Consider the following 16,201-nt stretch of genomic DNA (forward strand, 5'->3'; position numbering starts at 1 on the left):
GCGATCTTTCATTGATTCTGCTATGGTTATAACTGTAGATTTAGTGAGTACGCCTACATGAAAATGAATCTCAGGGTTGTATACGGTGACATATGTGTACTCTGATGATAAATTTACTTTGAACTTTGACACAGGATTACCTCCTTTAGGGGGAGAGTTTCGAGTTAGGGCTGGGGTTCGGAGAATTTCCTTTACGCAGAGGGTTGTGAATCTCTGTAACCCTCCACATCAGAGGGTAGTGGGTGTTCCATCATTAGCTCGGAAGTGAGGATTGGCGCTGATAATTGCACAATACTCAATTCCGTTTGCAACTTCACAGCAAATGAAGTATAAATAAACACTAAAGAGCTAGCCAAACACTTTGGGAATTCATCGACCCACAGAACTTCTCTTCTACATTCCACTGCTATCAGCTAGGTGTGGGAGATTTCCTGTTCACTCTTCAAATCATTGTTAACATACAAATGCTCTACTTAGGCAGCAGGCTGGGAAAAATCCTGAACTTGTGATCCGGATAAATCTTTGCAACTCTCTGAATGTTTTAAGAAACAGATTCTGGCTTAGAAAGGAGAGGGTTAACTTCTCAGGCATTGTATTTGATTCCTCCATGGTATTTGCAAAAGCGTGTAACACGAAGTTGTTATTACAAGACAACACGGTGCCCACTTGGAATGTGACAATGTTTTGACAATGTACCGGACTGCTGGTGCACAGCCTTGAGAGTAGGTGACCATAAAACACATTTTTCTGCAAAACCTGACATCACTGTCTTAAAGTTATGTGCTTAGTTTGAAGGCCACAGGAGTTAAGGATAACAACCCATGGAAGGAATACTAGGGAAAGGAACTTTGAAGGATTTAAAAACAGATAAACTTTAGTGCAGATGTGAACCTTGCTTTAGGTTGGAGTTGCAACCAGTGCTAAGAGATAGACCAAGATAGACCGATATGAGAGAGAGAGAGAGAAAGAATGAATGAGAGAGAGAGGAGGGAGGGAGAGACAGACAGACAGAAAGAAAGTAAGAGAGAGCAAGAGGAGGGAGGGAGAGAGGAGAGGGAGATGGAGAGGGGGGAGAGAGAGGAGGAGAGAGAAGGAGGGAGAGAGGGGGAGAGGGAAAGGGAGAGACGAAGAGGGAGGAGAGAGGGAGAGGTATAGAAGGAGAGAGGGAGGGAAAGGCTGAGGAAAAGAAATGAAAGGGAGAGAGAGGGAAGGAATGAGAAGAAGAGAGTGTGAGAGAGCAAGGTAGAGGGGAGAAGGTGAGAGAAAGAATATGTGTGAGAGAGAGAGGGAGAGAGAGAGAGCTGTGGAAGTGACTGGGGACTGAGTGAACCTCAGCCATTGTATTAGATCAGTTCATTGACCGATTAATCCTTCTGTATTTTAGTGACATGGTTAATGAGTGGTTTACATACTTTCCTAGGATTAAAATAACTTCATGTATAGTGCCCCCTTTGTTTGTGAATAACAAGGAATGATTTTATTACAGGTTTAGATCCCATTCTTTGTAAGCCGGTTCCCAGTTTTGTGTTTGTAAGTTGCAATCGCTGCTGTCACTGATCTGCCAGGTGGTGTTTAAGGTTCTTGTGGTCACGCTACACTGGCACCAGAAGCATGGCGATGGCTGCACCCAGCACCTCCTCAGGCTGTGCTGGTTGTTGACGCAAATGACACAAGTGGCTGCAGGTCTTCTGGGGTATAGCCGAAGGCCCAATGCCTCCATGTCCGAGCCTGACTCCAAGTCCGCTGGAGGCTGAAGGGGGGTTAGAGGAGTGTGTGTGTGTGTGTGTGTGTGTGTGTGTGTGTGTGTGTGTGTGTGTGTGTGTGTGTGTGTGTGTGTGTGTGTGTGTGTGTGTAAAAGTGTGAGTGAGAGTGTGAGTGTGTGTGTGTGTAAAAGTGTGAGTGAGAGTGTGAGTGTGTGTGTGTGTGCGCGCGCGTGTGTGTGCGCATGTGCGTGCGTGTGAGTGTGTGTGTAAAAGTGTGAGTGAGAGTGTGAGTGTGTGTGTGTGTGTGTGCGCGTGTGTGTGCGCATGTGCGTGCGTGTGAGTGTGTGTGTAAAAGTGTGAGTGAGAGTGTGAGTGTGTGTGTGTGCGCGTGTGTGTGTGCGCATGTGCATGCGTGTGAGTGTGTAAGAGTGTGAGTGAGAGTGTGAGTGTGTGTGCGCGTGTGTGTGTGTGCGCATGTGCGTGCGTGTGTGTGTGTAAAAGTGTGAGTGAGAGTGTGAGTGTGTGTGTGAGTGTGTGTGTGCGCGTGTGTGTGTGCGCATGTGCGTGCATGTGAGTGTGTGTGTAAAAGTGTGAGTGAGAGTGTGTGTGTGCGCGTGTGTGTGTGCGCATGTGCGTGCGTGTGAGTGTGTGTGTAAAAGTGTGAGTGAGAGTGTGTGTGTGTGCGCGTGTGTGTGTGCGCATGTGCGTGCGTGTGAGTGTGTGTGTAAAAGTGTGAGTGAGAGTGTGAGTGTGTGTGTGTGAGTGTGTGTGTGTGCGCGTGTGTGTGTGCGCATGTGCATGCGTGTGTGTGTGTAAAAGTGTGAGTGAGTGTGAGTGTGTGTGTGAGTGTGTGTGTGCGCGCGTGTGTGTGTGCGCATGTGCGTGCGTGTGAGTGTGTGTGTAAAAGTGTGAGTGAGAGTGTGAGTGTGTGTGTGAGTGTGTGTGTGCGCGTGTGTGTGTGCGCATGTGCATGCGTGTGAGTGTGTAAAAGTGTGAGTGAGAGTGTGTGTGTGAGTGTGTGTGCGCGTGTGTGTGTGTGCGCATGTGCGTGCGTGTGTGTGTGTAAAAGTGTGAGTGAGTGTGAGTGTGTGTGTGTGTGTGCGCGCGTGTGTGTGTGCGCATGTGCGTGCGTGTGAGTGTGTGTGTAAAAGTGTGAGTGAGAGTGTGAGTGTGTGTGTGTGAGTGCGCATGTGCGTGTGTGTGTGTGCGCATGTGCGTGCGTGTGAGTGTGTGTGTGTGCGTGTGTGTGCGTGTGTGTGCGTGTGTGTGTGTGTAGTTTTGCTTCTTGTGTTCTGCGTTGTTCAGCCGATCATCGTGGGTGAGCTACGTTGGCTCCGGAAGATGTGTCAATACTTGCAGGCTGCCCTCAGAACAACCTCAGTGTTATGTTTTATAACTCCAAAACATAAAAACTAATCCCAGGGAAAACTAAGGAGCTGGGAAGGCGAGTCTAACTTTGTTTACATTTTAAGTGAAGTGTGCAGTTATCACATGGTAGACTCATGATATAAGCATTCATGTATTTTTACATCTTGGTGTTGGCATCCGTCAGTCTTGTGAGACCATGGATCTGTGCCTGAAGTTTCCAGGGCGCAGGCCTGGGCAGGGTTGTATGGGAGACCGGCAGCTGCCCAAGCTGCAAGCCTTCCCCTCTCCACGCCACCGATGTTGTCCAAGGGAAGGGCACTAGGACCCATGCAGCTTGGCACCGGTGCCGTCGCAGAGCAATGTGTGGTTAAACGCGCTGCCTCAGCTGAGGCTCGAACCAGTGACCCTCAGGTTACTAGTCTGATGCCTTGCCCACTAGGCCACGCGCCAACACGCATTTTTTTACATCTATTCCGCGATGAATCAAAGTTTAAAGTACGTTAATTATCAAAGTATGTATAGTTATCGAAGCATGAATAGAACTCTGTAAAAGCAAAAGGAGACGGCTGAATACAGAAAAAAAACAAATGGTACAAGGAATGAAAGCAAGCAATCAGCATTCAGAACTGAAGTTCACGACGCCAGACAATCCAGAAGTCCCTTGCTGCAGGTCACGGAATCAGTCCGGCACAGATCTGAGCAAACACTTTGGAGAAGCAAGTCGAATCAGCCCCGCTCTCGCCTCCAACCCTGACACCCCGACCATTTCAATCTGGCCCGACTTGTCGAAACATCAGGTTGTTCCTTGCTCTCGGACTCCATCGCCACGATAAGACCAGTGCCCGGCCTTGCTTTTCCCAAAGTTCATTTTATTGAGAAACAGCACAGAATAGGCCCTTCCGGCTCTTCATGCTTCAGCACTCAGCAATCTCCGATTTAACCCCAGACAATCTCCGATTTAACCCCAGACAATCTCCGATTTAACCCCAGACAATTCACAATGACCAATTAACCTACCAACCAGTACGTCTTTGGACTGTGGAGCACCCAGAAGAAACCCAGACGGTCACGGGGAAAACGTACTAACTCCCTACAGGCAGTAGCGGGAATTGAACCCCAGTCACCTGCACTGTAAAACATTGTGCTGTCCACTAGGTTACCTTGCCAACCCACGGTGTGATGCTATTATTATAAAATATGCTTAATCAAACAATAAATTTATGATATTACACAAATAGTACTGAAATATTAAATACACAACACTTAGTTATGTCGGTTTTCAACACAAACAACGCACTTTTCTGTATGTTTTGATGTAAACGCGAAAAAGAAACTTGAATCTTGACCCATTTCACTGTATGCTTCTATGTTTCGTTTACATGGGACAAATAAAGTTAATCTAATTTGGAATCTTTTTAAGAGGAAATAAAGCTAATTGTTTTCTGTAAAAGGTTTAGGATAGCTTACCAAGTATGCACACATAGATATTTGCAAGTAATTGTGGAGTTTCCTAAACAAGAAGCAGATTGCGTGTGAGGTCTGATAATTAACCCCAGTTACTCAATCACTTCTTTAAAATGCATTTATGCAGTTTGGAACTGTCTGATCTCCGTAACTGACAGCTTGCATTTGGCAATGTGGAGGAAGGACTAAATAACCACAATGAGGCCACCCTCATGACAGAAGAGCAACACCTTATATTCATTCTGAGTAGCCTCCATCCTTATGGTATGAACATCGATGACTCCTTCAGGTAATTTTTTCCCGCTCCCCTTCCCTCTTCTTTTTATTCCTCACTCTGGCCTCTTACCTTTTCTCTTCACCTGCTGATCTCCACCCCTTGGCTCTTACCTCTTCTCCTCACCTGCCTATCACCTTCCCCTGGAGCCCATCCTCCCTCCCTTTCTCCTATGGTCCACTTTCCTCTCCTGTCAGGTTCCTTCTCCTCCAGCCCTTTACCTTTTATCTCTTCCCCTCACCTGCCTATCACCTCCTCCTGGTGTCCCTCCTTCTTTCCTTTCTCCCATAGTCCACTCTCCTCTCTTATCAGAATCCTTCCTCTCCACCCCTGTACCTTTCCTCCCCACCTTCTAGCTAATTTCCTTCCCTTCCCCCAACTTTTTATTCTGGCATCTTCCCCCTTCCTTCTCAACCCCAAGGAAAGGTCTTGGCCCGAAACATCGAGTGTTTAGTTAGTTTAGTCTGACCCGTTGAGTTCCTCCAGCATTTTGTCTGTGTTTTACTCATATAAGCATCCTGAAAATATTCTAGTGTTTTACTCATAATAAGCATCCTGGAGATATTCTATCCCCGTTCCTATCTGCTGTTCCACAAGTTGGGATTGTTCATTTCATTATGTTTATAATCGTTTATCCATGTAATTATTCTTTCAACAATTCTTTATCCAAGATCAAACAACCCCCCCCCCTCATACTTTCCTCCAATCACCTTACAGTTACGCCCCTGCTATTCGGCATTTCTACCCAAGGTAACAAGACTTTGTCTATCCACTTGATCTAGGCCTCCTATCGTCCTGTACGCCTCTCATCCTCCTGCTCTCCGGAGAGAAAAGCCCTTGCTCGCTCAATGAAGTAGACATACTCTCAGACCAGACCATCCTGGTAAGTCTCCCCTCCCCTGAGAAGCTGGCGGACATGCTATGATGATGCCTGTGTTTCTGTATTCTGGGCTGTTTTGCTTCACAGAGTCATGGGGTCATACAGCACAGAAACGGGCCCTCCCCGTTCCGATGCTGTGTACTTGGCAAATGAAAGCAAGTCTCCTGCACCCCTTCTCAGCCACCTTCAGTGATTCTTGGACATGCACCTCCAAGTCCACCTGTTCCTTAATACTCTCCAGTTCATGGCGTCCGTATCACTTTAATTAAAAGTACCAACATGCATCAACTCCACACGTCATCCTTCCTCCACTTTGTCACTATCGTCCCGGATTGGAGACGACCCTCCTCCTGAAACCCGCAGCAGCTTCGGATCCCGTTGGTGCTCAGGGGCCCCCTGCTGGATGTAATTAGAAACTACAGAGAAGTCAAAGGCGTGCGGAGCTCTACAATTTCCCTGTGCAGCCCGTTGTGTTGGTTTAAAGAAAATCCACATTTCAGTCACAAAATGCCCTTTCACTTCTTCCCTTCCCTCCCAATACTTGGGATTCCAGAGAGATTCTTCAGCAGGTGAATCAGCAACTCGCTTCCTATGGTAGAGGGAGGGAGAGGGAGAGAGAGAGAGAGGGAGTGGGGGGGGGGGGAGAGAGAGAGAGGGAGAGGGAGAGAGAGAGAGGGAGTGGGGGGGAGAGAGGGAGAGGGAGAGAGAGAGGGAGTGGGGGGAGAGAGGGAGAGGGAGAGAGAGAGGGAGTGGGGGGAGAGAGAGGGAGTGGGGGGAGAGGGAGAGGGAGAGAGAGAGAGGGAGGGAGAGGGAGAGGGAGTGGGGGGAGAGAGAGGGAGTGGGGGGGAGAGGGAGAGAGAGGGAGTGGGGGGGAGAGAGAGAGAAAGAGTGGGGGGGAGAGAGAGAGGGAGTGGGGGGGAGAGAGAGGGGGAGGAGGAGGGGTTAGGGAGAGGGAGAGAGAGAATGGTGTGAGGGTGAAAGAGAGAGTGTGTGTATATTTGAGGAGGTAGGGGAGAGAGTAAGTGTGTGTGTTTGCGTGTGAGAGAGAGAAAAGGGGATAGAGAGGGAGAGGGAAGTTAGTTTTGCTGTCTTTAAGGACAAATGTATGTCCAAACGTCAGATTTGAGGCATGAGAGCTCTTTCAGAAGTGTAGGCGTTCATAGGTTGGGTGTTTGTAGTGCTGTACAGGTACTGCATTTGCTATTTACAATGAGGCCTCCTCTACATTGGGGAACCAGACGTGAATTGGGCGATAGTTTCACGGAGCACCTTCACTCAGCCGGCAGGAGTGACCCTGGTTCTGTTTGATGGCCATTATCCCACTTCCACTTTCTCTCTGGTCTTCTGCAAGCTTTCAAGACCCAGCACGAGTTTGAGGAACAAGACTGTTATCCGGGGGATCTTGAAGAAAATGGAAGAGATCTTAAAGGATGAAATCAGGAGGACTAAAAGTGGCTGATATTTATGCATTTATTCCAGTTTCTATACTTTAACCCCTAACTTATTTCTGAATAATTCTGTACTCTTCATAATTATTGAATGTTGTCTTTTGTTGTGCCAATACATATGTGGAATAAATACGTAAATACCAGCATGAAATTATAATGTAAACAGCATTATAAAAATGGTTTGAAGAGTTCACAGCACAGTGACTGATATAATATATAGAGAGGGGTGTGGGGGATGACTAGAATGGTTGATTAGAACAGGTCACATCTGGAATTTCCCTCCACGCCGCTCTGACGCGTTGGGAGACCGTGTTTGTGGCAGGTTACGGCGGGTGGTTTGCCTTTGCCTCCTGCCGGGTGAGTTTAAAGAGATCACCGCCTCTTGCAGGGGATGAGCAGGACGTCAAGTGCCTTGTCGTGCTCTTAGTGCCCCACAAAGGCATGCTGGACCTGCCTTCTTGACCGTTGGACCATTAATCGGTCTGCCCCGCTCAATCCGCCAGGGCCAGACCTCACACGCTGGGACAGGCAGATCCCCTACCTCACCGAGGGTCGAAGACCCGTCGGCTACCCTCACCTGGTTTGGCCCGTCTGCCGAGACGGTTCACCGGGGTGTGGCCGCTGCACGTGGAGCCACAGGGGAGAGCTGAGCGCCAGGTGGGGACCAAAGGTGGATGAGCTGCCCTGGAAAAGGGCACGGCAGGCCCCCGTACCAGAGGTGCTACCCTTCCCTAGACACCCCATACACCCCATTAGATTAACTGCCTGGGGGATAAAGCTTCTAAGATGATGTAAAACTTTCATTTTATTGGCTCTAGGGAGCTTTCAGAAAAAGCAGTTTGCTGGGTGGGTAGTGCCCGCAATGATTTTTCCTGGCTTAATGGAGATGGTTATCAGCGTATTAAGTTTGCTCGATATAGTGTGGTACTCACACACTACAGCAACTTCCTAACGTGTGTAAATGTGTATGGTGAATAGAGTTGATTCTTGATCCTTGAACTTGTCCTATCATAGACATTTTCTTTGTTCTATAGATCCTTGCATCACTTCCCTCCTACTGAAAACTAAATTGTGTTTCCCAGTTCTAACATCTTCCCACAGATGCTGCCCGACCTACTGAATATCTCCACCATTTTCCTTTTTTAACATTTATGAATGCTCACTCTTCTGCCTCAAACATAATGACTCTGGAAACCAAACTCTGGGCTGTTCAGCAGTGCCCAACTCTCTCAGTACTGCCTCTCTAAACCATGCAACGGTACCTCCAGCGGTGCAGTGACCACCCCTCCCCACACGCACACAGCATTGTCCAACCAGCAGCGTAATAACCAGAACCTTTCACTCAGCATCAAAGAAATGATTTTTGATTTCAGGACATCAAGAAGAGGCGAACAAGCTTCATTACTAATTACCAGTAAAGCAGTGGGAAGGGTCTCCAGCTTTAAGTTCTTGAGTGTGAACATCACAGAGGAGCTCTCTTGGACCGGCAGCACCTCCTTGATAGCAGGAAGTGCTCAGCAGTGCCTAATCTTTAGTATAAGAGAGCAAACCTGCCCCAAAAGCTGCGGGTAAACCTTTATCAATGTGCAATTGAGAGCAACCTGACCTACTACGTATCAGTATGGTACACTAACTGCAGCAAGATTGACCAGAAAGCTCTTCAGCGAATGAACAGGACTTCACTGGGACACAGCTACCGGATATGGAACCCATCTACAACTGACGATGTCTACGGCAGGCTCGCAAAACGGTGATGGGCTCACCCCACCTCAGTATTCGCCTGTTCGATCTCCTACCATCTGGCAGGAGGGACATAAATATCTCTGCACAGACATTCAGACTGAAACACAGCTTCTTCCCCAGGTCTATCATGCAAATGAACGACGTCCCGTTTTGGAGTTTAATTCTGTTGTAACTTAGATGACATTCTAAATAGCTCTGATGTTATTTTAAATTTCGTCATTGTGGTTTTAGTAATTGAATTGCTAGTGTGGTGTTTGCTCTGAATGGAATTACTGCAATCTCGTTGTCCTGAGCAATGACAATGAAGCTCAAACTTAACGAACTTACTGCTTTCTGACACTAATTCTCCCTCTACACTGATACTCCCTCTCCATTGTTCTTACAGTGCCTCAGTATTGTACCTTGGACACTGCTATTCCTACAGTAATGCTCCCTCAGTATTCGGTGCAATGGTCTATCACTATACCCCCTCAGCTTCTCCATCAGTTTGGTGTCCCTACAGCATTGTCCCTACAGCGGTGCACTGTCCTTCTGCACTGGCCCTGTTGTGCTCTAAGTTCAAAATAAATTTACGTATATGTGACCTTGAGATTCATTTTCTTGCAGGCATTCCCAGTAGAACAGGGAAATACAAAAATACACACAAAGACTGGCAAAAGAGGACAAACTGCGGAAATGCAATCAATCGAAAAGTAATAAAATTGAGAACTTGAGTGGTAGAGTCCTTGCAAGTGAGTCTGTAGGTTGTGGAATCAGTTCAGAGTTGAGGTGAGTGGAAGTATCCAGGCTGGTTCAGGAGCCTGATGGTTGAGGGGTACTAACTGTTCCTGAACGTGGTGGTGTGGGACCTGAGGCTCCTTTACATCCTTCCTGATGGCAGCAGTGAGAAGAGAGCATGGCTTGGATCATGGGTGCATCAAGTCCTTTAGAATCAGAATCTATCGCTGACATATGTCATGAAATTTGTTGTTTTGCAGGACAGTGCAATTAATAAAAAATAAAATTACTATAAGTTATATAAGTTACTTATATAAGTAAGAAATATTTTAAAAAATAATTAATGCAAACAAAAGATTTGAGGTAGAGTTCTTGCGATCATTGTTGAAGAAGATATTACCAAAAGTTTGAGTGTGTGGCTTCAGGCTCTCATACCCCTTCCCTGATGGTAGCAATGAGAAGAGGGGCAGTCCTTCAGTAATGCCCCTCCTAGAAGTTGTGTTGCAGTTATAGCGTATTTAATGGTGTCATCCGTTAGTCTCAGGAGACCATGGATCTGCGCCTGGAATGGTTTCCAGGGCGCAGGCCTGGGCAAGATGGAAGATGGAGCTCGTTAGCCTGGGAAGGCAGTCCATCTAAGAGAGGGAAAACTCTGATTTCAAACCTCCGCTGCCTTGCGGCCATACCCACTCATGGGAAAGGTTTCGGGACAGTACTGAGGGAGTATCACACTGTCAGAGGGACAGTACTGAGGGAGTGTCACACTGTCAGAGGGGCAGTACTGAGAGAGTGTCACTGTCAGAGGGACAGTACTGAGGGAGTGTCACACTGTCAGATGGACAGTACTGAGGGAATGTCTCACTGTCAGAGGGACAGTACTGAGGGAGTGCCTCACTGTCAGAGGGACAGTACTGAGGAAGTGTCACTCTGTCAGAGGGACGGTACTGAGGGAGTGTCACACTGTCAGAGGGGCAGTACTGAGGGAATGTCTCACTGTCAGAGGGACAGTACTGAGGGAGTGCCTCACTGTTAGAGGGACGGTACTGAGGGAGTATCTCACCGTCAGAGGGACGGTACTGAGGGAGTGTCTCACCGTCAGAGGGACAGTACCGAGGGAGTGTCTCACTGTCAGAGGGACAGTACTGTGGGAGTGTCTCACCGTCAGAGGGAAGGTACTGAGGGAGTGTCACTGTCAGAGGGACAGTACTGAGGGAGTATCACACTGTCAGAGGGACAGTACTGAGGGAGTGCCACACTGTCAGAGGGACAGTACTGAGGGAGTGTCACTCTGTCAGAGGGACGGTACTGAGGGAGTGTCTCACTGTCAGAGGGACAGTACTGAGGGAGTGTCACACCGTCAGAGGGACGGTACTGAGGGAGTGTCACACCGTCAGAGGGACGGTACTGAGGGAGTGCCTCACCATCAGAGGGACGGTACTGAGGAAGTATCACACTGTCAGAGGGACGGTACTGAGGGAGTGTCTCACTGTCAGAGGGACGGTACTGAGGGAGTGCCTCACTGTCAGAGGGACAGTACTGAGGGAGTGTCTCACCGTCAGAGGGACGGTACTGAGGGAGTGCCTCACTGTCAGAGGGACAGTACTGAGGGAGTGTCTCACTGTCAGAGGGAAGGTACTGAGGGAGTGCCTCACTGTCAGAGGGACAGTACTGAGGGAGTGTCACACTGTCAGAGGGACGGTACTGAGGGAGTATCACACTGTCAGAGGGACGGTACTGAGGGAGTGTCTCACCATCAGAGGGACAGTACTGAGGGAGTGTCTCACTGTCAGAGGGACGGTACTGAGGGAGTGTCTCACTGTCAGAGGGACAGTACTGAGGAAGTGTCACTCTGTCAGAGGGACGGTACTGAGGGAGTGTCACACTGTCAGAGGGGCAGTACTGAGGGAATGTCTCACTGTCAGAGGGACAGTACTGAGGGAGTGCCTCACTGTTAGAGGGACGGTACTGAGGGAGTATCTCACCGTCAGAGGGACGGTACTGAGGGAGTGTCTCACCGTCAGAGGGACAGTACCGAGGGAGTGTCTCACTGTCAGAGGGACAGTACTGTGGGAGTGTCTCACCGTCAGAGGGAAGGTACTGAGGGAGTGTCACTGTCAGAGGGACAGTACTGAGGGAGTATCACACTGTCAGAGGGACAGTACTGAGGGAGTGCCACACTGTCAGAGGGACAGTACTGAGGGAGTGTCACTCTGTCAGAGGGACGGTACTGAGGGAGTGTCTCACTGTCAGAGGGACAGTACTGAGGGAGTGTCACACCGTCAGAGGGACGGTACTGAGGGAGTGTCACACCGTCAGAGGGACGGTACTGAGGGAGTGCCTCACCATCAGAGGGACGGTACTGAGGAAGTATCACACTGTCAGAGGGACGGTACTGAGGGAGTGTCTCACTGTCAGAGGGACGGTACTGAGGGAGTGCCTCACTGTCAGAGGGACAGTACTGAGGGAGTGTCTCACCGTCAGAGGGACGGTACTGAGGGAGTGCCTCACTGTCAGAGGGACAGTACTGAGGGAGTGTCTCACTGTCAGAGGGAAGGTACTGAGGGAGTGCCTCACTGTCAGAGGGACAGTACTGAGGGAGTGTCACACTGTCAGAGGGACGGTACTGAGGGAGTATCACACTGTCAGAGGGACGGTACTGAGGGAGTGTCTCACCATCAGAGGGACAGTACTGAGGGAGTGTCTCACTGTCAGAGGGACGGTACTGAGGGAGTGTCTCACTGTCATAAGGACAGTACTGAGGGAGTGTCACACCGTCAGAGGGACGGTACTGAGGGAGTGTCACACTGTCAGTGGGACGGTACTGAGGGAGTGTCACACCGTCAGAGGGACAGTACTGAGGGAGTGTCTCACTGTCAGAGGGACGGTACTGAGGGAGTGTCTCACTGTCAGAGGGACGGTACTGAGGGAGTGTCTCACTGTCAGAGGGACGGTACTGAGGGAGTGTCTCACCGTCAGAGGGACAGTACTGAGGGAGTGTCTCACTGTCAGAGGGACGGTACTGAGGGAGTGTCTCACCGTCAGAGGGACAGTACTGAGGGAGTGTCTCACTGTCAGAGGGACGGTACTGAGGGAGTGTCTCACCGTCATAAGGACAGTACTGAGGGGGTGTCACACTGTCAGAGGGACGGTACTGAGGGGGTGTCACACTGTCAGAGGGACAGTACTGAGGGAGAGCCTCACTGTCAGAGGGACAGTACTGAGTGAGTGTCTCACTGTCAGAGGGACAGTACTGAGGGAGTGTCTCACTGTCAGAGGGACGGTACTGAGCGAGTGTCACACTGTCAGAGGGACAGTACTGAGGGCGTGTCTCTCTATCAGAGGGACGGTACTGAGGGAGTATCAGACTATCAGAGGTACAGTACTGATGGCGTATCACACTATCAGAGGGACAGTACTGAGGGAGTGTCTCCCCGTCAGAGTGACAGTACTGAGGGAGTGTCACACTGTCAGAGGGACAGTACTGAGGGTGTGTCACACCGTCAGAGGGATGGTACTGAGGGAGTGTCTCACTGTCAGAGGGACGGTACTGAGGGAGTGCCGCACTGTCAGAGGGACAGTACTGAGGGAGTGTCACACCGTCAGAGGGATGGTACTGAGGGAGTGTCTCACTGTCAGAGGGACGGTACTGAGGGAGTGCCGCACTGTCAGAGGGACAGTACTGAGGGAGTATCACACTGTCAGAGGGACAGTACTGAGGGAGTGTCTCACTGTCAGAGGGACAGTACTGAGGGAGTATCACACTGTCAGAGGGACAGTATTGAGGGAGTGTCACACCGTCAGAGGGACGGTACTGAGGGAGTGTCTCACCGTCAGAGGGACGGTACTGAGGGAGTGCCTCACCGTCAGAGGGACGGTACTGAGGAAGTATCACACTGTCAGAGGGACGGTACTGAGGGAGTGTCTCACTGTCAGAGGGACGGTACTGAGGGAGTGCCTCACTGTCAGAGGGACAGTACTGAGGGAGTGTCTCACCGTCAGAGGGACGGTACTGAGGGAGTGTCTCATTGTCAGAGGGACAGTACTGAGGGAGTGTCACACCGTCAGAGGGACAGTACTGAGGGAGTGTCTCACTGTCAGAGGGACGGTAATGAGGGAGTGTCTCACTGTCATAAGGACCATACTGAGGGAGTGTCACACTGTCATAAGGACAGTACTGAGGGAGTGTCTCACCGTCAGAGGGACAGTACTGAGGCAGTGTCTCACTGTCAGAGGGACAGTACTGAGGGAGTGTCTCACTGTCAGAGGGACAGTACTGAGGGAGTGTCTCACCGTCAGAGGGACAGTACTGAGGGAGTGTCTCACCGTCAGAGGGACGGTACTGAGGGAGTGTCTCACTGTCAGAGGGACGGTACTGAGGGAGTGTCTCACTGTCAGAGGGACGGTACTGAGGGAGTGACTCACCGTCAGAGGGACAGTACTGAGGGAGTGTCTCACCGTCAGAGGGACGGTACTGAGGGAGTGTCTCACTGTCAGAGGGACGGTTCTGAGGGAGTGTCTCACTGTCATAAGGACAGTACTGAGGGAGTGTCTCACCGTCAGAGGGACGGTACTGAGGGGGTGTCACACTGTCAGAGGGACAGTACTGAGGGAGTGTCACACTATCAGAGGTACAGTACTGAGGGAGTGCCTCACTGTCAGATGGACAGTACTGAGGGAGTGTCTCACTGTCAGAGGGACAGTACTGAGGGAGTGTCTCACTGTCAGAGGGACGGTACTGAGCGAGTGTCACACTGTCAGAGGGACAGTACTGAGGGGAGTGTCACACTGTCAGAGGGACAGTACTGAGGGCGTGTCTCTCTGTCAGAGTGACAGTACTGAGGGAGTGTCACACTGTCAGAGGGACAGTACTGAGGGAATGCCACACTGTCAGAGGGACAGTACTGAGGGAGTGCCGCACTGTCAGAGGGACAGTACTGAGGGAGTGTCACACCGTCAGAGGGATGGTACTGAGGGAGTGTCTCACTGTCAGAGGGACGGTACTGAGGGAGTGTCACTGTCAGAGGGACGGTACTGAGGGAGTATCACACTGTCAGAGGGACAGTACTGAGGGAGTGTCTCACTGTCAGAGGGACAGTACTGAGGGAGTATCACATTGTCAGAGGGACAGTATTGAGGGAGTGTCACACCGTCAGAGGGACGGTACTGAGGGAGTGTCTCACCGTCAAAGGGACGGTACTGAGGGAGTGCCTCACCGTCAGAGGGACGGTACTGAGGAAGTATCACACTGTCAGAGGGACGGTACTGAGGGAGTGTCTCACTGTCAGAGGGACGGTACTGAGGGAGTGCCTCACTGTCAGAGGGACGGTACTGAGGGAGTGTCTCACCGTCAGAGGGACGGTACTGAGGGAGTGTCTGACTGTCAGAGAGACAGTACTGAGGGAGTGCCTCACCGTCAGAGGGACAGTACTGAGGGAGTGTCTCACTGTCAGAGGGAAGGTACTGAGGGAGTGTCTCACTGTCAGAGGGACAGTACTGAGTGAGTGTCTCACCGTCAGAGGGACAGTACTGAGGGAGTGTCTCACTGTCAGAGGGAAGGTACTGAGGGAGTGCCTCACTGTCAGAGGGACAGTATAGAGGGAGTGTCTCACCGTCAGAGGGACAGTACTGAGGGAGTGTCACACTGTCAGAGGGACGGTACTGAGGGAGTATCACACTGTCAGAGGGACGGTACTGAGGGAGTGTCTGACTGTCAGAGGGACAGTCCTGAGGGAGTGTTTCACCGTCAGAGGGACAGTACTGAGGGAGTGTCTCACTGTCAGAGGGACGGTACTGAGGGAGTGTCTCACCGTCATAAGGACAGTACTGAGGGAGTGTCTCACCGTCAGAGGGACAGTACTGAGGGAGTGTCTCACCGTCAGAGGGACGGTACTGAGGGAGTGTCTCACCGTCAGAGGGACAGTACTGAGGGAGTGTCTCACTGTCAGAGGGACGGTACTGAGGGAGTGTCTCTCCGTCATAAGGACAGTACTGAGGGAGTGTCACACCGTCAGAGGGACAGTACTGAGGGAGTGTCTCACTGTCAGAGGGACGGTACTGAGGGAGTGTCTCACCGTCATAAGGACAGTACTGAGGGAGTGTCTCACCGTCAGAGGGACAGTACTGAGGGAGTGTCTCACCGTCAGAGGGACGGTACTGAGGGAGTGTCTCACCGTCAGAGGGACAGTACTGAGGGAGTGTCTCACTGTCAGAGGGACGGTACTGAGGGAGTGTCTCACTGTCAGAGGGACGGTACTGAGGGAGTGTCTCACTGTCAGAGGGACGGTTCTGAGGGAGTGTCTCACTGTCATAAGGACAGTACTGAGGGAGTGTCTCACCGTCAGAGGGACGGTACTGAGGGGGTGTCACACTATCAGAGGTACAGTACTGAGGGAGTGCCTCACTGTCAGATGGACAGTACTGAGGGAGTGTCACACTGTCAGAGGGACAGTACTGAGGGGGTGTCACACTGTCAGAGGGACAGTACTGAGGGCGTGTCTCTCTGTCAGAGGGACGGTACTGAGGGAGTATCAGACTATCAGAGGTACAGTACTGATGGCGTATCACACTATCAGAGGGACAGTACTGAGGGAGTGTCTCCCTGTCA

The 16,201-nt window shown here is 50.5% G+C and overlaps 2 protein-coding genes across 3 annotated transcripts in view; one reads left to right on the forward strand and one right to left on the reverse strand.

Moving 5' to 3' along the window:
- The window catches only part of LOC140719176 (ferritin heavy chain B-like), a 137,014-nt gene that overhangs the window by 108,154 nt on the left and 12,659 nt on the right, over positions 1 to 16,201 (reverse strand). The window lies entirely within an intron of this gene.
- LOC140719175 (suppressor of cytokine signaling 1-like) overlaps positions 4,669 to 16,201 on the forward strand; it is a 97,216-nt gene continuing 85,683 nt past the window's right edge. The window contains exons 1-3 of one of the 2 annotated variants that reach the window (XR_012096871.1): positions 4,669 to 4,824; positions 5,592 to 5,692; positions 8,172 to 9,643. The gene's annotated coding sequence lies outside the window, so the exon portion shown is untranslated. Of the gene's footprint in view, positions 4,825 to 5,591; positions 5,693 to 8,171; positions 9,644 to 16,201 lie in introns of those variants that run through there. The other variant, XM_073033596.1, reaches the window with a different exon arrangement.

This window comes from Hemitrygon akajei, chromosome 31, assembly GCF_048418815.1.
Source record: "Hemitrygon akajei chromosome 31, sHemAka1.3, whole genome shotgun sequence".
NCBI classification, from domain to species: domain Eukaryota; kingdom Metazoa; phylum Chordata; class Chondrichthyes; order Myliobatiformes; family Dasyatidae; genus Hemitrygon; species Hemitrygon akajei.